Genomic DNA, 20,635 nt, shown 5'->3' on the forward strand with positions numbered 1-20,635 from the left:
GATAAGCAGCAATCAACTTGAGGAGCAGAGTCTGTGGGTTAAAATAAAGAGAGAGACGGTCTGGCAAGTGTATTCCAATGTTTTCTCCTTTTTCCGTCAACTGTTCTTTCACATTCACAAAATTAAATTCAGCAATAATTCATTGCCTTGACATATAGGACCTTTCTTCTAAATACTCTAGTTGCCCCCAGCAAAAAACAAAAACAAACAACAAAACAACCTCCGAGAGCACAACTGCCGAAACAAACAAACAAAAAAGCATTAACTAATCCTGCCTCCATGTAAAATAGGTATTATTGTACCCATTCATCTATAGGGAAACTGAGGCACTGAGGGAACAAGTGACTTGTCCACTGTCAGTGTGAGAGTCAGGTAGCAAAACCCAGGAATCCCAATTTCCCAATCCCCTGCTCTAACCACTAGAGAGCATTCACTCCACAGTAAAGTATATAGTACTGTCACATAGGAAATCCAGCTGCAGTTCCCTGTGAGTGGCAAGTAGATTGTCCTCTTCATTCTGCATTTTAGTTTTGGCTTACATGCCTTGCTATGGGATAGCAGGTGTAATTAATGACAATATTTGTTATTCAATGTTTGAAATGCATTAGAGCAATCCTAATTCTGTGGTCTTAAACTGCAGCTTAATAGTGTCTTGGGAAGGAGTGCATCTAAGCAGATAGAGCAGGCAACACTTGCTTTTTAGTCTTGGATCTGCTACTGAATAGGTCTCAGATCAATCTAGGTGAGTCTCCACTAACCCATCTGTAAAATGAATAAAAAACCTGCCTATCTCACAGGAGCACTATAATATTTTGTGGATGAAAAGTGCAACATACATATTCTTATCATTGCCTCAAGAACTCTGATTTCTTATTGTGCTGGACAGAGCTGGTCTGGACTTTTCCAACTAAACATTTTTTACTTGAGAAAATACTGATCAACTGAAACACAAAGGATCTGCTTGGCTGCATCGCCTGGTTTGAAAAAAAAATGGACAACAATGGTTACAAATTGTCAAAATGGAACATTTTGACATTTTCAAAATGAAAAGGTTTGTTTTCTGGTTCAAAACACCCCTTTCAGTTTGAAATTTTAGTTTATTTCTACTAACAGCAACAACAAAGGTTAGAAAAAAAGTCAAAATCAAAATGAAATATTTTCAAAATTATCAAAACACAACGTTCTGATTAACCAGGTCTGATTTTTTTTATTTTTTTTTTAAAAATTATTGGTTCATGACAATTTGGGAGATTTCAAATGTTTGTTCCAGTTTGGGACAGGAAAAAACTAAAAATCTCAAACACTTGAAGGATGGGAAAACCACTTTCTTTCCAGCTGTAGTGCTGGAGCAAAGGGCTAAGCATTGTGCCAAATTGTTTTTGCAATACAGATGCGCGATCAAGAACCTACAAGATATGTTTGCAGGGCAGGTGCTGGACTGACAGTTCTAAGTCTGCTGGCAGGGCTGTATCTTGTAAATTTTAATATTCAAGGAGGAACCTTGTATCCACTTCCCATCCTAGGGCACTCACATACCCTTCCCTCACCACTCCCAACCAACCAACCAATCTGCTCGCACAGAGTCCAGGCAACCTTTATTGTTTCCAAGGGCTTGGGGGTGATTGCTTGGTTTCTATTCTCATCCCCATTTGGTGTCTGGAGGTTCCTGCCCCAAGGTTATCAGAATGTGCTATTGGCTAATCTCGTCAGCAACTCAGCTGCCTCTGGGCATGGTTGCCTAGCAACCCAATGTCCTGGGCTGGGCCCAATAGACCCGCACTTAGTGACTGTCCTCCCTGATTGGTCCGAAGAGCCAACAGATCACCATTTAAGCCCTGGAGCCACAGCAGCACAGTGGCTGCACAATGCATTCCACGCGTGCAGCTGCCCCAGATCTGCATCTTGTCCAGGCCTTGCTCCCCCTCCTGGCCTGCTTTACTCCGGCTCTGGTCCCAAGGAGATGGTGTCTGCTGTGCATGTGTGGCTGGTGGCTCTGGGGCTGCTGCGCCCTCCTCAGACAAGATATTCCTGTTCTAGTTAATGCTAGGAGATGCTATTTCTCAGGACTGAGTGGCCCATGGAATAAAGTGGGTTTTGGAGTAGCCTTGTGTGCAGTCCCTATTGTACAGGAAAAGCCGTTTCGGTAAACTACTTCCTGAAATGTGGGTCCTTCAGAGAAGCCATTAGAGGGTCTGAGTAGAAGAGAATGGAACTATTGGAAAACATGAGCCCACTTCTCTCAGTCATGAAGCCTTGATTAGAAAGGCAGTTTTGCTGGTACTTGTACTCTTCTCTCTCAAAAAAACGTATGTATTAACTGAAGCACTAACAGAGTATACAAAGGCGGGTCACACACTGGTGTGTTTCTACCAGCAATATACAGAGCTTCTTGGGAAAATGAATTCCAAAGAGGTGGATGCAGTATGGCAGGTGATCATAGGAGCAAGAGTTGTGCTGACTCCAAAGCAGCAAGAATTCCTGAAATTAGAATCCAGTTGGATGACTTCTTTATGTCTTTCAGAGATGGCAGCGGAAGCTGCATATCAATCAGGTGCACATCAAGCTTCAGTGACAGCTCGCAATCACATCCAGCCGGTGAAAACACAGGTACAAGAGGCATGACAGCTATCACGGAAAGCAGAGACCACGTTAGTGGAACCTCAGACAGAAGAGCTCACTAACTGAGGAATCATTACAGCCAGGCAGTATCCAGGCCTAATCCCTGCCTGCCTCTGAACTCCTGATTCCAAACTCCGAGCTCCAACCGCTGGCTTGTCTCTTGACCACACCTCTGGCTCCACCCTTCAATTTTTGCTTTGACCACTAGGTCAGACTCCTGCTCCGATCCCTAGGTTGCACTGCTTACACCTTGGTGTGTGTGACAAATCTTGTCTTGTGGCTTTGGAGTGGGTGAGTCACCAGCCCATGGGAGCAGAAAGGAGTGATACACTCCCTTCCTTTCTACACTCATCAGCTCAGTCTTTGGCTGTACTGTGCCAACATCATATAGCATCCCATAATCCCTAGCGTGCCATACTGACTGTCTAGGTAGATACTTACTTATCCATGGCCAATGTAACTATAATACCCTAGCACGTGTTTAGGGAATTTCCAGTGGTTCATGAGGAGCTTCACTAGAGATTATGAGAAAAATACCCAGTAGATCTAGGGTTTAGGGAGTGTGTTTCCCTGGCTTGCTGCCCAACATGCGTTCTGCCCCCATGAAGGCCTTAAATGGATTGAGGGTGCTGGTAATGATGGGCCATAGGACCCCAAAATGTACAGCGCTAGGTGTCCCATGGGGTAAAGGGGAAAGAGCCATCTGGACCGAGGAGGAAGGCCTGTATCTCCAGTAGCCAGAGCTAAGTGGCAGGGTGAGAGGAGGTAGCTGAGTGAGATAAACGGGGTGGAAGGGAGGATGGGCTGTATGACTATGCTGAACATTGTAGATCTGAACCAATGTTTGGGATCAGAGTAGAAACCAGAGCCCACCCTGTGTCGGACGGTGGAAAGGTTTGCTCTGTTTCAATTTCTTGTAAAGCCCTCCTGGTCCACACTCAGCCAAAAAAGCTTCAGCTACAACATTGAGAGAAGATGTCTGGTGGTTAGAAAAATTATCCAGTGAAAATAGATCCTGCCATTGCCCAGGCTGCGGTAAGACTCCTTGAAACTTGTCAGCGTAGGAAGAATCTAGACTTGCCTGTTAACTAGAAATTGTGAAAGCTTCCAACAAGACAGTGCTGTCCATTACGCCAGTGGGTGGGGTGGGAAGGGCGGGGGGAGAAGCATATTCTAGGCTAACAAGAACTATTATGTTAGGAAACTGACAGCTTTCCAGAGAATGGTTTCAGCTGAATGAAGAATTTCCATCCTGGAAAAATGCAGTGATTTATATTTTTGCTTTCCCGTCTGGATTCCTAGTGCTACATGTTTTGTGAGACGCTATCAGTCAAAATACTGAATGAATTGTAATAACATAGGAGCAAATGATTTGGGGAAGCATGGGAGGGACATCTCTCTCTCAATATTTTACTATCCCATTGCTGTCCTTCCTCTATGCAGTTGCGGAATGGAAGTGTTCTCTCTCCTGGTTCACCATACCCGGATTTTCATAAATGGTTGCCCCTGCGATAGCTTTGCAAACTGCTACATGCAAGTATTGATGGGTAGAAATATGTTTTATTGTCCTGGAGCTTCGCTGTTGGAGGAGGAGATGAAGTTCTGTGGCAAGTTCTGTGCCTCCACCAGAAATATTTATAAACAGAGCTGGACTTGAGCAGTAAAATCTGGATGCAGGTCTAGAACCCCACTACCACCACAAAGCAGTGGCGCCAGTGGAGATAGTTCTTGGGCAAGGGGAAGAGAGGAGGGAGGCAAATTCTGCTCCTTGCCCCCTCCCCCACTGGCAGGGACCACATTCCGGTCCCTGCTCCCCCCTCCTCCTGCAGGGACTCCAAGTCTCCCTTCTCTCATACCCACACGGTGCATGATCTGGTGCCCCCAGGTGTGCAGTTCTCAACGGAGTCTCCTGCACACTGGCGTACAGGAATAGACTCCCTCCGTTTCAGCTGGTAACACTATTTGGCCCAGTTGCTCCTCCATCTAAACAGAAGAGTGGTTGGGCCAAATTTGAGTGGCATTGCAGCCCCGTGACAAAAGCTCTGACTGAAATTTGGCCTGGCCACCCACCTGTCTGTATAGAGAAGCAACTGGGTCAAATGTCAGTGGGGTTGTGACTAGCTGGAGCGATGTGCCGCACTGTTCTGGCAGCAGCCATACTGGTTTGGTATGGGACCACTGCTTAAAAAAGGTCTGGCCATGGGCCCCTCGGCTCCGCAGCCTATGGAATTTTTGTAAGTGTACAAACTTTGGACCCACACCCTCAAGCCCCCTCCAGTTGGTTCCACTGCCTCAAAGGTCAGGGTGTATTGGCTCTTCCTACTTCCAGTAATTGAATGAAAAATTGAGGGGGGGTACACATGTCTGGGAAATTAGGGGTCAGAAGATGGCTGTCAAGTAGAAACATGAGCCCCACATGGGCAACTGTAGTTTTGGTTGCACATACACTTTTGGTTCATGGCTACCTCTGCTTATAATTAGAGCCGGTCAGGAATTGTTTGATGAAATGCTTTTTCATCAGAAAATGTCAATTTGCTGACATCAAAACTGTTTGCTGGAAACGATCGGTTTCAATGAATTTCCAGTTTCAAAAGATTTTTGAAAAAGAAATAAAAAAAGTTTTGAAATTGTCAAAATGCGCTATTTTGAAAATTTCAAAACAAAAGAGTTCAGCTTTTTGGTTCAAAACAAACTTTTGATTAAAACTTAGTTAATGTAAGATAAAAAAAACCTGTAAAAAAATACAAAAGGTTGAGCTTCAAATGAAACATTTCAAAATTATTGGAAACAATATGCTTTGATCGACCCAATCTGATTTTATTTATTTATTTATTTGCTTTTTCAGTTTGCGAAAATTGTCAAGGTTTCGAATCTTTGGCCTGATTCAGGACGGGAAAATATCCTGAACATTCCCATGGAATGGGAAAACTGTTTCCTGCCCAGCCCTACTTCTAATGTTAAACTCGTATTGATCTGTCTAGATATGTCTTATGAGCTGTGACAGACCCAGACCAGTGGGGTACAGGAGTCTGGTAGAGGGCAAATATACTGGTCACTGGATGAGTAGTTTTCTGTTCCCTGAGTGACCAGAGCAGGGGCTGCACTAGAGTAATCAGGAACCTGCTAGAACCAGTTAAGGCAGGCAGGCTAATTAGGACACCTGGAGCCAATTAAGAAGAAGCTGCTAGAATCAATTAAGGCAGGCTAATCAGGGCACCTGGGCTTTAAAAAGGTGCGTTTAATATTCAGACTTCCACCGACAAGTATGTTCCAGGCAGGTTTTGCTCAGTGAAACAGATCTATCAAAACACCTGGTGGAAACACATTTAGTAACCAAGAATTTTCCTTCTTTCAACGTAAACGAATAGTGCAATTTGATCCCAAATGTCTCATTTCTGACATGCATGACTTAGTTTTGGTGTGTGGTCACCAGCGTTTGCTGTTTCAAAACACAAATTTGCAAGTTCAGAACTTTTGTATCTTTGTGATAGTATATTGGGTTTAGATGCACGTTTACCTCCCTTCCATGAAAGATTCCCAGCATGCTTTAATATATGTATTAATACATTAATACGTACATTAATATATGAGATTAATGTAAATCTCACAGCACTCCTTGGAGATAGGTAAGTATTTTCATGCCTGTTTTACACCAGGTACACTAAGGGGATGATTACACTACAGCCATTAGAGAACGGCACATGTAGACTTTTCCTACATCTGTGAAATGGGATTTTTCCAGGATGTAGGTAATCCACCTACATGAGAGGCAGTAGCTAGGTTGATGGGATAATTCTGTTGTGGACTTAGCTGCATCTACACTGGAGGCTAGGTTGACCTAACTATGGAGTCAGGGCACAACATTTTTCACAACTCTGAGCAACATTGCTAGGGAGATCTAATATTTAAGTGTAGACCAGCCCTAAAGCTCATCGAAGTCCCAACCAATATTTTCCGAAGTGTTCTCTAATTTAAGTGTATCTCAATTTTTGATTCCTCAACTTGATACTTTGGGCCGATTTTCAGCAGTGCTCGACACCAACAGCTTCCTCTGACTTCAGCGAGTGTTTTAAACCTAAAATGTCTCAAGTTGGGCCTCAAAATGTATGGATGCTTTTGAAAATGTGCATGTATAGCAAGCCCAAAGCCTGGAGTCAGAATGAGTATGCAGGAATGTGAAGGATAGTCTTGTATTTAGGGCCTTAGTCTAGAACTCACGAGCTCTGGGTTCAGTTCATGGCTTTGCCACAGACTTCCCGTGTGACCTTGGCCACGTCACTTAATTCCTCTTTATCTGAAATCCCACCTGTAAATTGAGGGTAATAATACTTCCTTTCTTTCTCTTGTATATTTAGACTGTAAGCCCATCAGCGCTGGGACCATTTCTTACACCACTGAGCACAATGGGGCCTTGATCTTTGTCAGGGTATTGAGGCATTACTACAATACGAATTAATAATAACAACAACCCTAGAAAATGCTCATTCTGTTTCTCCTGCTGCTCCATTTCCTTCCCTACAAGTCCTTTTAAAAGTCACTGGGACTATCCCTGTATTCATTGTATTCATTCTAGATGAGGCACTTATTTTTCACACTCTTCCTTTTCCCACTTGCTTGACTGTAAAGGCCTGGGTGATTGCAGTGGTAACATAAAATAAATGTGGTTTGCTGATAAATGTGCATAATGGTTCAAGACTACTCCAGTGAATAAACATGATTTCCCAAAGCCAACTGATGCATGAGAGTGGCCTTTGATTAAACAGGCTAAGTGCTGTATGCTACTGGTGCATGAAGCTGTTATTTATCAGCCAAAAACTTGTGCTGGGAATGAACATAATTCATTGAGCCTTAACTGGAGACCACTTGAGCTTTCCTCTCATCAGACCACTTTGTGGAAAGAAGTGTAATGGAAGCTAGAGTAAAGCCAGACAGAGCAGGGGATTGTTAGTGGGGGAGACCTGGGAAAAATTTCATCTGAAACATTTTTCTGTAGAAAATGGAGACTTGGCAACACCAAAATGTTTCGCAAATTTGGGTCAATTTCATGAATTGTTCATTTTGGGGAAAAAAGCTAAACCAAATCAAACAAAAAAAATGTTTTGTTTCAAAATTTTCACAATGAAACATTTCAGTATTTTGGTTTGAAATGGCGTTTCATTCCAAAATTGTCTTTAATTTGACTTTAGTAAAATCGAAAACATTTAAAAATGATCAAAATTAAAATGAAACATTTCAGTTTTGTCAAAGCAAAATGGTTTTTTTTCAACCTGAAATGAATTTTTTTGACTTTTTTCAAAATGGCCAGTGACCTGAAACATCTGGTTTTTGCCCAACTGTAGTCCTGGCTTCTGCTCCCAGCTGTCAGGGTGAGGAAGAAGTTTGCTCTTTTCCCAATAGTCTCAAAACCACTGTGAGTAAGTTCCTTCTCACCCACTTTGTACATCCAGCTGAACACCAAGAACACAAACCAAAAGAATTTCCTGTCTTTTACATCACTTTATTTCTGTGTTCACGCACACACGCAAACGCAAGAGAAATAACTAAATTATCTAAAGTTCAACCAAAGCTAACTGGTCAAACCCAACCGGTTTTAAAGGGGAAGAGGAGCAAAGGCAGATATTTTTGGCAAGAGAGGTGTATATGGGAGTGTGGAATTTGTATCCAGGCATAGATGCAGTTGTGGGGATTTCTAGCCATCTGAATAACTAGCTATGCAGATCACAAGCTATGCCATGACAGCAGTCTGGTTGCCCCAGGACCACAGCATAGCCTTAGAATCATAGAAACATAAGACTGGAAGGGACCTCAATACGTCGTCTAGTCCAGTCCCCTGTGCTGAAGCAGGACTAAGTATTATCTAGACCAGTGGTCCCCAACCTTTTCCGTGGGGCGGGCGCCCGGACGACTAGCCGCTGATGACTGTGGCCGCCGGACAAACAACCACCGAAATGCCACTGTGAAGCAGCAACGTCAAGAGGCGTCGCCGCCGAAATTCATGAAGCGGCAACGTCAAGAGGCGTTGCCGCCGAAATTCGGTGGCATGTCAGCAGTAGCACTTCTTGACGTTGCTGCTTCTCGGCGGCATTTCGGCAGCTGCTTTTCCGGCGGCCAGTAGACGTGCGCACATGGATGCCCCGGCAGGTGCCATGGCGCCTGCGGGCACCACGTTGGGGACCCCTGATCTAGACCATCCCTGACAGGTGTTTCTCTACTTTGTTCTTAAAAACCTTCAATGATGGAGATGCCACAGCCTCTTTAGGTAATTTGTTCCAGTGCTTAACCACCTTATAGCTTGGAAGCTTTTCCTAATGTTTAACCTAAATCTTCCCTGCTGCAATTTAAGCCCATTACATCTTGTCCTGTCCACAGTGGATAAGGAGAACAATTTATCATCCTCTTTTTTTATAACAACCTTTTGCATACTTGAAGATTGTTATCATGTCCCATCTCAGTTTTCTCTTCTCCAAACTGAACAAACCAAATGTTTTCAATCTTTCCTCGTCGGTCATGTTTTCTAGCCCTTTAATTATTTTTGTTGATCTTCTCTGAACGTTCTCCAATTTGTCCACATCTTTCCCAAACTGTAGTGCCCAGAACTGGACACAGTACTCCAGCTGAGGCCTTAGCTGTGCTGAGTAGAGTGGAAGAATTACTTCTCGTGTCTTGCTTACAACACTCCTGCTAATACATCCCATAATGAGGTTTGGGTTTTTTGCAATGGTATTACAGTATTGATTCATATTTAGGTTCACTATAATACCCAGATCCTTTTCTGCAGTAGGCATCCATCTGTGTTCCTGATAGGGCAGTGGGTCTAGGAATGATACAAAACATGGTGGGAATGGATGGGTGAATGAATGCCTATCACAACTCATGAAGAACTTTCCAGACTGGACAGCTGATGCGCCGTTGCAGTATCACCCTCATACCACTAGGGGGACACTCTGCTGTCCTGGAAAGGGAAAGGAAAGAAAGACCTTTCATCCATCCATTCTGTTGTGCAATTTTAGCGCGTTGGGCTGTGATTATGGGAGAAAGGAGGTTTGATTGTTAGGGCACAACAGACCTTTTGGCTTTGACCACTCTGTTACTATGGAACAGCTGAGTGTTGTCAGAAAGAGGCTGAGCGGTTAATCTGGTTGAGGGAAGGGAGGGCAGGTTGGATGAGGTCAGGAAAGCTTTTTGTGGCAGGGAGATTAGCTGAGGTGGGTTGCAAGGGATTGTATGTAGCTGGAATGGGGCCAGGGTTGAGGATATCCTGGCATGTCAATGAGTTTTCCTACGCCGTGTGATGAGAGGCCCAGTGAGTGAGGACAGGGAATGGGGCCAGGGGGGTCTGTTCACTGTGCGGAAATGTACATCCTGTTAGATCTACACCTGCGTGGCCTTAGGTGTTCTTGTTTCAGTGCATAAAAACGCTCTGCTATCTCTTCTAAGCCACACAGGCCAGTTTGGATCAGCCCTTGCATGAGGGCTATAACAGTGCAAGATGTGTCGGTTGGCCTTAGGGACAAGTTCTGTTCTAACATACATGGGCATGGTCCTGTATACCATGACTGCACTAATACAGCAGGAAGGATGACCCATTAGGTGAAGTCCTTGACTGGGACTCGAGCTCCAGGTTCCATTCCCAGATCTGCCACAGACTCCCAGTGGGCAAATCATTCACTGGGTGTCTGTTTTGTAAAGTGGAGCTAATAGAAATGCTTCCTTTGTCCCACTCTCTGCATTTAAATTGTACGTTCTTCAGACAGGCAGTGTCTATATCTAGGGGTTTCTACAGTGTCTATAGAGCAATGGTGTCCCACTCTGGGTGGGGATCTATGGCACTGCTTTCAGAGTAGCAGCCGTATTAGTCTGGTTTTTTTCTCTTACTTAATTGGCCTCTCAGAGTTGGTAAGACAACTCCCACCTGTTCATGCTCTCTGTATGTGTGTGTATATATATCTCTTCAATATATGTTCCATTCTATGCATCCGAAGAAGTGGGATGTAGCCCACGAAAGCTGATGCTCAAATAAATTTGTTAGTCTCTAAGGTGCCACAAGTACTCCTATGGCACTGCGGTAATACAAATCACTAACAACACTGCCACACGCCAGACCTTTGCAAGAGATAAATAGTAAAACAGTTGCATCTAAACTCCATAATGCCACCGAACAAGCCATGCAAAGGGTTTCTATTCCCTCAAATATGTCTGGCTTATTGGGGAGTAAAAAATTATAAACCTGAGCTTCTTTTGAAATATCCATTACATTTTTTTCCAGTATAGTTTACAGTCACTGTCGCCAACGTTAACAAAACATTCATGTTAGCGGCATTTCCCTGCTGAGCCCCAAAGGAAACATTATTGGAAGGGCAAGAGATTGCTGCTTTATTTTATGTTGCCAATTAGCATGTTTGCATAACTTAATGGACACCATGTCAGGCACAAATTCCAGAACGGATCAGTCTTTGAATCTGTGTTTGACTTCACGGACAAGCAGCCGTGGTTCCATGAGGCAGCAACAGCTTATACTGAAATGGCCTTCAGGGTTGGGGCTATCCATCAATGTCTTTGGGCCTGTTTTCTGTAGGGGAACCACGGTAAATGAAAATATAGAAAACTGCCTACTGAAAAGCTGACTGCTCGCTGTTTGGAATGGAAGGTGGGCGATACATCCTGTTAGGAAAAATAACTCCACCCCACGAGGAATGGCATCAAATACTTCAATATGTACATACCTCAAAAGACCATCCCTTACTGGGATCCAAACCCAGCCCCACTGCTGTGGGAATCCTTTTTGTGAAACTCCAACTTAAGTCTTTGCACTGTGTTGTCTCAGCTGCAGTGTATAAACTTCTGGTGAGGAGGAAACCACCCATGAGTGTGCTATTTCCTGCCCCGTGCACGGCAGTTTTTTTCTTTTAAGAAAACAAGCTGGGTTCTTCCAAAACTTATTTTCTGTGCTCAAAATAATTTCTCTGCCAAGTTTACCTGATCCAACTCTCAGTAAGGTCAGTGCAAGAACTCCCATTGATTTCAAGAGGGGTTGAGGGCTAAGGAATATTTTCTTGAGAATAAAGGACAAGACATTGATAAAAGTTGCCTTCGGGGGGCAATGCTGGCAGCCATTTCAGTGATAATTTCACTCTGTATTTAGTGGCCTTACCAAACTGGCTAAAAGCTAATTACATGCAGATGTGTGAATTATTACTGAATAGTTGACTCTGATTATTTCTCCTTTGCATGATGGTAGCATCTTGCAGCCCCAGTCATGGAGGATGTCCCCATTGTGCTAGGCGCTGTACAAACACAGAACAAAAAGACAGATACTCCTCAAAAAAGCATGCAATTTTGCTGTACTCCGCTTCTGCCTCTTGCCGTGGTGGGGTACAGGAGTCGACGGCAGAGCAATCGGGGATCGATTTATCGTGTAGACGTACCCGGAGGCTTCTTCACCAGGCCATCATTTTTTTCCTTCATTATTCAAATCTAGTTCAGGTCACCATCATGACATGGTAAATCCTAAAGCATAGGTGCTGGAATTAGGGGTGCTGCCACACCCCTTGTCTGGAAGTGGATTCCATTATATACAAGATTTACAGTTTGGTTCAATGGCTCCCAGCACCCCTACTATAGAAATTGTTCCAGCATCCCTGTCCTAAAGAGAATTATTTGTGCCTTGACACCTAATTGCAGAATGTTTTGAAGATTACTGGTAGGCGATTGTTCTTCAAAGCTTGTCTTGTCCATAAATGGAGTTAGACTCAAGTTTAACAAAATCCTCAAATATCTGAGGATGTGCCTGTAAAAAGGAAATACTTCATTTGTAAATTTACTCCATAGAACTGTGGGTGGGTTTTATTTTATTTTATTTGTATTTGATCATATTTTACATGTGTATGTGTAGGAAATATGTAACTAATATAAATGATCTATAAATAGGATCTATCCAAATTCCAGTTTTTAATAAATACCATTTCTGGTACAAGAAAGTGTTTTATTTGGACCAACTCCTTTCTGCTGTATTGCAAATTATGAAGTGGCTTTCAATGTCTGCTTTCTAAATGGCTGTATGTGATGAAATATCCATGCTTATACTGCCTAGTGAAAGTACAGATTTAAATGTTTTCTTGATCTGGTTGTATTATTCATTACAAAATTATTTAATACCTTTAGACTTTTTTTCCTATTCACAAATGCACAAGAATATTTGCTCTTTGTAACCGTTCCCAGACCAACTTATGTGAACTCAATCTAGCCTATGGTTTCTTCATAAACTCTTATTGATGACTTTTCCCTGTATATTGATTTGTGATTGGTGGTCTAAATCACATGATGTTGACTTTGCTCCCCAACTGGGTGACTTTGGGAACAAATAGGTGTTGGGAAGAAAAACGGCCATTCTGAAACATTGCTGAGAACAAAAGTCCTTTCACATGAACGTTCACCAGTAGTGAACAAAATGGGGTGGGAATACATTTGTGTTTGTAATAATTGACCAGCTCTACTCTTTTGCATTTTATTTTTCACACAGTGGGTCCAATCCTCAGTTGGTGTAAATCATCATCACTCTGAAGTCAATGGAGCTTCACATGTGTAAACCACACCTGTATCTTGTCCACTGTATATTTCCCCATTGCACAAAAGCAAAAACATTTGGGCAGTTCATTTAAGCGTTACAATTGCATTTCTTTGGTAGCAGACGTCACTCAGCCTCATGCCTGCACCCTTCAAATATGTGCTAAAAAGGCCTGATCCAATGTCCATCGGAGTCCATGGAAGTCTTTTTATTGTCTTAAATGGCTCCTGGATCATACTCCAATTGCCTCTGTAGGCACTTAGTGATGTCTTATTGATTTATGGGAGAACTGAGTTCTGGTCATGAAATCAGTGAGGACCGGGGCTGTGAAATCTATTTCGCTCAAAGATATGGCACATTATGTGGGGCACCCCAGTCACTGGCCCAATGCTACTGGATCCATATAAGTCCAAATCTAGTAGCTTCCTTCACCAGCCCACTTCCAATGGCTCCCCCTCTGCAAAAGTTTATTTTGTGGCTGGTATGGCGCACATGTATGGTGTGCCAGGGTATGAAGACTTCTTATGTGGTCCCTGTATCTGAGATCCAGGGAAGAACCATACAAAGCTTCAGTGATGTGGAAAACTTTCCTTAGGCCTTCTGCCTCTGGGTAAATTTCACCCTAAATACACCCCTTGCAGCACACACAGTGAAAATATAAATAGCGACTCTATTATCTGACCAAAGCAGAGTAGAAAGTAAAACATTCATAGTGTCTGCTAGGTGGCCAGCTACGCAGGTGAAGGTCCGAGCCATTTAGCAGTCTCTGTCCTGAATCTGCACTTGATTCGTCTTTGCTATATCAAAGATGCATGTGTTTTTGCTATTCTATTAATGTGCTGTTCTGACAAAGTTCTTCCAGTCTGAAGGATGGAGGAGGGGGAGAAAGCGTGGCTCTTTTTGAAATTTAATTGAATTGAATTTTTTTTTTTTTTTTAATGGCTGGGAATCAAGTTGCTCTTTCTGTAACTGGCAAGCAACAGGGCTAAGACATGCTTCGAAAAACCTATATCCCTTGGAATGCTTGGCTTTCTTTCCAGAACTGTGGCAGGACATCCTGATGCTATGAAATTACATGGAAAACAAAATCGCTAGCAAAAAAGGGTCTCCTCTCAGTCAGGATTAGGAGCTTTATTACTGAAATGTATTTGATAAGTTAATACATTGTTAGAAATTTTATTATGGTGAAAACTAACAACGTCTTTTTAGGGCTCTGTGGGATTTTGATATGAAAAATGCCAAGCTCTGGAAAGTTTTAAATAATAGGCAATTTACATTTAATAACTCACCTCCCATGACCCACAGGTACTGTGCTTGCCCTTACAACAGAAACATCTGGCTCTTCTGCTGTCCTTATTAAATAATCCCAGGGATACAGGGAGAAAAAATACAGGGAGGGTTGAGGGGAAGGAAAAGCAAAAATAGATGAATTTGCAGCAATAGGCAGTGAATAATTCATGGACTGTCATCCAAATTACACTCTAAAAAATCTTTTAATGAGAGTGAGAGCATGTGGACCAGCTGTTTTGCAGATGACCAGAAATTTAGGACATGCTACTTAGACAAAGATTTAATTAAGATTTAATTTTGTTAATGCTCTCCTCTTTTCTTATTGTTGTAGCACACATGGCATGCATAGAGACCAATAATCATCATCATTAATAACAAGAACAACTGCAATAGACTATGTATATAGAGTCTCATCTAAAGCTCACTGAAGTACGGGAGGCTTTCCGGTGATTTCATTGGGCATTGAAGCAGGCCCATCGAGAAAGCTTTCGATCAGACAATAAGATCAGTTAATTTTTACCACATTCCTGTTTGTAGGGTAGTAACAATTGTATGGGCGTCTCTACACTGCCTGAAAGTTTGGACTACAGAGATGTGAAAAGCAGTGCGCACCAAAGTGCTGCATTATAATTCCCCTGTATGGACGCTGTGGGCATGAACGGAAGAGTTCCTACTTGGCATTAATGTAAGTCCTGTTTGAAGAGGATTATGTGAATGCCAACTAGGAACCTTTTCTCCGTGCCTGCAGCATCCCCATGGGTGAGTAACAGCACAGTATTTTGGTGCGTACTGCTATTTACACCCCAAACGATTGGGCAGCCATGCCCAATCTTACCCATCCTACAGCTGGGGGAAGTGAGGAACAGAGAGGCCCAATAATTAGCTGACAAAGTTAGGGTCAGAACCTAGAAACTCAGAATTTCCATCATCTCTTCTAGGCTCTAGACTCTGCCTCTTGTGTACAGCCTCTTGTGTACAGCATGCTTTTGAAGTTAAATTTGAAATAGACTTGAAAAGACTCCAGAAGAAGTTTCCTGGTGATCAAGATTCTAACAAATTACCTTGATGAGTTTGCTGGGTTCATTAGCCTGATGAATGCCAAGGAAGACTTTTTAAAAGGTGCGTGTGTGTGTGTGTGTGTGTGTGTGTGTGTGTGTGAGAGAGAGAGATAATTAGGGCATATTAGATATGAGAGAGATTGGATCTTTTCTATAACTTTATTATTAATTAACATTTATATTCTTGTAGGACCTACAGGCCAACTGGACAAGGCTCCATTGTACTAAGTGATGTGAAAACACACAGTAAGAGACATTTCTGGGCCCCCACATCTTACAGCACATAACAGGTGAATAAAACAAACAGGTCAGTTAGGGTAGGGACAGTGGAGGTAGTGTAAAAAATAAAATAAGATAAGCACAATTTTTGGCCAATCCACTCACCGCCTGCCTAACTATAACTTCCATAACTCATTGCTTCCGCTGCTGTCTTTTCCATAATAAGAACTATTTTCTATGTGTAAAAAAAGCAAAAAGAATCCATGGTTTGAGGGGGAAACCACAATGTTGAACCACAATGTATTATCCTTTGGTGAAAAGAAAAAAAATATCCCAAAGACAAGGTACCATTATATCAATACACGAATAAGACTGACAGTTTTGCATTTCCCAATGACAAAATGGAACTTACTTCAGATTCTTGGTTTCGCAACATCTTCCCATGGTTATTGAAATCCAAACTGCCCGTCCTCGATTATTTTGTCAATAACTTACATTTATGATTAAAGAGACCCTTGGAATAGATTTTGTAATTTCAAGTAACTGAGTCCAGAATAAATTTCATCCCACAAATCTGGTATCATTTTATTTGGTAACAACTGTGTCTGTTAAACTTCTAAAACATTTTCTAAAGGGCAAAGTGGTTATTTTATTTCTGTTCTTTGGTATAGCTTGAGCCTGGAACAAACAAATCCAGACATGCACAGTATAAACATTATTATGCTAATGGGCTCTTGGTTATATTAACAGCTTGCGAGATCCAATGCCTAGTGAAGTCAATGGGAATCTTTCTGTTGACTTCACTGGGCTTTGGATCAACAGCAAAGGCAGATTCATGCATTAGATCAAAGTCGTGCTGTATAGTCTCATCTGACTCCCAGAGGAGTCAATGGATATCTTTCCATTTATTTCACTGGCCTTTGGATTAGGCCTTTAGTGTTGATCACGTAGATCACCATGGGTATTAAAACTCAAAGTAGAACTACTTAGGAAATGAAGATCATACTAGATGTCATTGGGAAAATAAGTTTCCCTTGATTTGCCATAAAAACTCAACTTTGACTCATCACAATAATACGTTTTAAAAAATGAATGATGTGGTTTTCCATTTACATCCTTCCATTCAAGAATGGGGCACTTAGAAACATGGACCTAACTTATGTATTTACCAAATGCTGCAGGCTCTACACAGGCAAGACTCCCACTGAAGCCAGTAAGAGTTTTATATCACAGCAGCACGGGGGGACCTCCACAGAAATCAGGGCCCCATTGTGTTAGGCACTGTACAAATGTAATGCCGACAGACCCCAGTTGTTGGCGGGTAGGATCGAACCGGGGACCTCTGCAGCTTAGTGCATGAGCCAAAAAGTCAACTGGCCGTTAGCTAAGGCTGTAGAGCAGTCTCATTTTCTCTCTCTTTTTAAGTGGTCTTGGTGCCAGTAGATGGGACAGAACACCACAACCAGAAGGTGTGTGGGTTACACAAACACCTACCAAGAAATAGCCCTTGCTCTGAAGAGCTTTACTAGACCAGGAGTAGTAGAGGAAACAGAGTCACGGAGAAGTGGAGTCACTTTCCCGGGGTCACACAACAGGTCAGTGGTGGAGCTAGGAATAAAACCCAGGTCTCTCTTCTCCCAGTTCAGTGCTGTATCCGTGGGCCAAGGATGGTATGCAAGGTGGTGTGCCCTTTAGTTTTTGTTACTTAGTACTGAATTTGTTATATAAGTGCCACTGGACGAGCTTTAAAAAAATCACTTTGATCTCAGTTAGGGATAGACACTTATCTAGTTTTATCCTTACAGTATCGCACACTCTGCTACATATTTTAGTGGTCGGGCTGTTTTTCTAAGCAAATGAATCTCTTAGCTGGCCTGCAGCCATATCTCTTTGGCCTGTATTTGCATCGTATCTTACAGGCTAATCAAGTTCAGGCATGTAGCCCGGTCCACTCCTGCCTTCTAGCCCCACAGAAACCAGCTCAGACTCTACTGACTACATATCCACTGTGCTGTTCATTTGCATTCCCTCCATCAACACTTTCACAGTCCAGTGGGACAGAACTATTTACAATATCCTCTGTATTTTCAGTCCTCTCCTCAGAACCTCAGAGGAGGAGAAGATTCCCTTCCCTCAGGCCTCTGTGAAACTGGCTCAGCTAACCTTGTTCCTCTTTCCCCGCTGGCATGTCCATCCTATGCCTCTTTATCGGTCTTGAGCCAATCGGCTTGGCTTGTTAGCTCACCCAGCCCTGCCTAATCAGCATTCTCTGGGGTGGGGAACTGATGGGTGTCAGAGTGCATGATCACTTGGAAACTCCCTGCACTCTGTCTCAAGGCATGATCAGTCTGTGGCGGGGAGGGTATCTAGGAGACTCCAAGTTGCTATAGGAAATGCTGAAGAGGATTTCATAAGCAGTACGTTTCCCTGTGAGTCAGCAGTGAGCCAATGACTTTGCACAGTCTTAGGAAGTGCTGCCTTACAGACGAGATGAAAATCTGAGGTGCTTTCCCATTGTGGTCATTAATAATCTCTTGGCTCTTTAAGAAAGAGAATGCCATACATTTAAAAAGAAACCAGAGTGCTACAGATGTTTAATGATGAAGAGGAGGGAACGTGTTAAAAGTCTGTAAATAACGGATGGGATAGAGAAGGTAGAGCAGGAATGTCTGTTCTCCCTGGCTCATAGCAGAAGAGCATGGGGACATTCAATTAATTTAAATGGTGGGAAATTCAAAAGTGATCAAATGAAATACCTTGATGAGTCATTGAGGCCAAGAACTTCGCAAGACTCAGAAAGGAGTTGGCTATTATATGGATGTCATCTTTAAGGATAACAAACATTCAGAAGGGCTATTAAACCTTGTGCCTGTGTAACTATTGGAGACCAGGATGAAATCTATTGTGGGGGTTATATTATCTTACAGCTGCTCCTGCAGGGTTCTTACACCTTCCTTTGAAGTATCTGGGACTGACCACTGTTGGTGAGAGGAGATTAGACTACAGAAGTTGCAGGTCTGAGCCAGTCGGCAAATCCTTATGTCAGTGCTCCTGACTCCCAGTCCTAGCCCTATCCATTACACCACACTACCATCTCACCTTTCCATGTCTTTTAGGCAGTACACCTTAATGAAAGGCATTTGGAAAATAAAAGGTTTTGTTGCCCAGAGATTGCTTCCTACAGTGGAATAATGTGGGACTCATATGCCTATGTCCATATGTTCTGGTGAAAGCATGCATATATTTTTTCTAGCGCTTTACTGGTTTCCATTTGACACAACTGCCTTCCTTGGCTGCTGTCTCATTGCTACCATTGCGGAAACCACTTTGAGAGACAGCAATGGTGAAAGCAGACCCAGCGTCAAAGTAGCTGACAGCCTATGGAACAACATTCAACAATAAGGAGATAACGGGAGATGTTAAGGTAGAAAAGAAAATCAAGCTAACATCTGTTCCCTTTATCAGCCTGGTATTTTTTGTCAGTGGTTATTTGCGTTCTGGGCCTCAATAATTTATTGTCCATTTTCTGTCCAATAGGAGAGATGAATGAGACTAAATTCTTCGACGAACTGACCATACGTTTGGAAACATCATTTTAGTATCAGAATGACATTTCCATATGACATTTCTGAATGAAGTTGTAACGATATGTCTTGATCGCTCGCTAGGCAAGGAAAATGCAGCCGGGCTATTTTAGAATTTTCAGGGCTGAATCTTTGTGTAGTTCAACCTTTTTGAAATATTTTTTTAAAAAACAAAACCTAAATTTATTGCTTGTGGAAGAATGTTGCATTGGCCTGGAAACGAAAAGCATTCTGTTTATCTACCGTGCAGATATGGTACAGTCAGATCAGTGCAAGCAAACCCCCATGCTGCCCTCTGATGTGTTTCAACCATGTTCCGTAGCAGAGGGGCGGTTAGTTGCCATATTGAGATTTTCACAGGCACAGATGACATCTGGGTGCCTCAGTGCTGCTGAAAGTCAATGGGAATTAGGGCCCAGCCCCTCAAAGTTGTTTATGCATTAGGGGAATTATGCAGCTAAATACCTTTAAGGACCTGGGACTAGGTACCTAACTATCACTGTGCCTTTAAAAACCTCTTTGTCTCCCTCTCTGACAGTCTTCAGCCTCTCTGCTGGGACAGTTATCAAGGGTCCCAGCTGTGATGGAGGGGTTTTGGCCACTCATGGGGTTTTAAGAACTCATCAATTCAAATAGGCCATCGACCAGGCATTAGACAATAACAAATTGCAGTGACTATTACAAGTGGATCTGAGCCCACCTTCCAGATCAAAATGCCCCTGAACGTGGGAATGTTCAGATCCAGTTTTGAATTTTGGGGCTTATCCCCTCTTTAGTTACCAGTAACCTGGGTAGATCTGAGATAGTCATGCTGTAAGGCTGCTATATGGTAAAGTAGCATGACCTAGTGAGTAGGATATTGGACTCAGGAGCTTTGGGTTTTATTCCTGGCTTGGTCGCTGGCCTCCTGAATGATCTTAGATGAGTCACTTCTGCTTTCTGCCTCGGTTTCCCCATCTGTAAAATGGGGATAATGATATTGACCTGCTTGTCTTTGTATCATGCATCATCAGGTCTGCTTGCTAGTTCCTCACTATCCCCAGTGTCTGAGGTTCAGTGGTGCTGTGCAGTCATCCAACAAGAAAAACTAATTGTTCTGAAATATTTTGCGATAATATATACTTTACTAATAAATAATATATATATATATATATATACACCTACACTACGGGTCACCAAATGAAATTTAGGGGTCACCAAATGAAATGAATAGGCAGCAGGTTTAAAACAAATACAAGGAAGTTCTTCTTCACGCAGCGCACAGTCAACTTGTGGAACGCCTTGCCTGAGGAGGTGGTGAA

At 42.7% G+C, this 20,635-nt stretch overlaps 1 protein-coding gene and 1 pseudogene across 1 annotated transcript in view; both read left to right on the top strand.

The window, feature by feature from the left end:
- Positions 1-20,635, top strand: part of LOC113406563 (metalloprotease TIKI2-like) — a 234,584-nt gene that overhangs the window by 97,408 nt on the left and 116,541 nt on the right. The gene's annotated exons all lie outside the window — the stretch shown is intronic.
- On the top strand, positions 1,977-2,685 carry LOC112102842 (annotated as a pseudogene).

This window comes from Terrapene carolina, unplaced genomic scaffold, assembly GCF_002925995.2.
Source record: "Terrapene carolina triunguis isolate 2854851 unplaced genomic scaffold, T_m_triunguis-2.0 Scaffold104, whole genome shotgun sequence".
NCBI lineage: Eukaryota > Metazoa > Chordata > Testudines > Emydidae > Terrapene > Terrapene triunguis.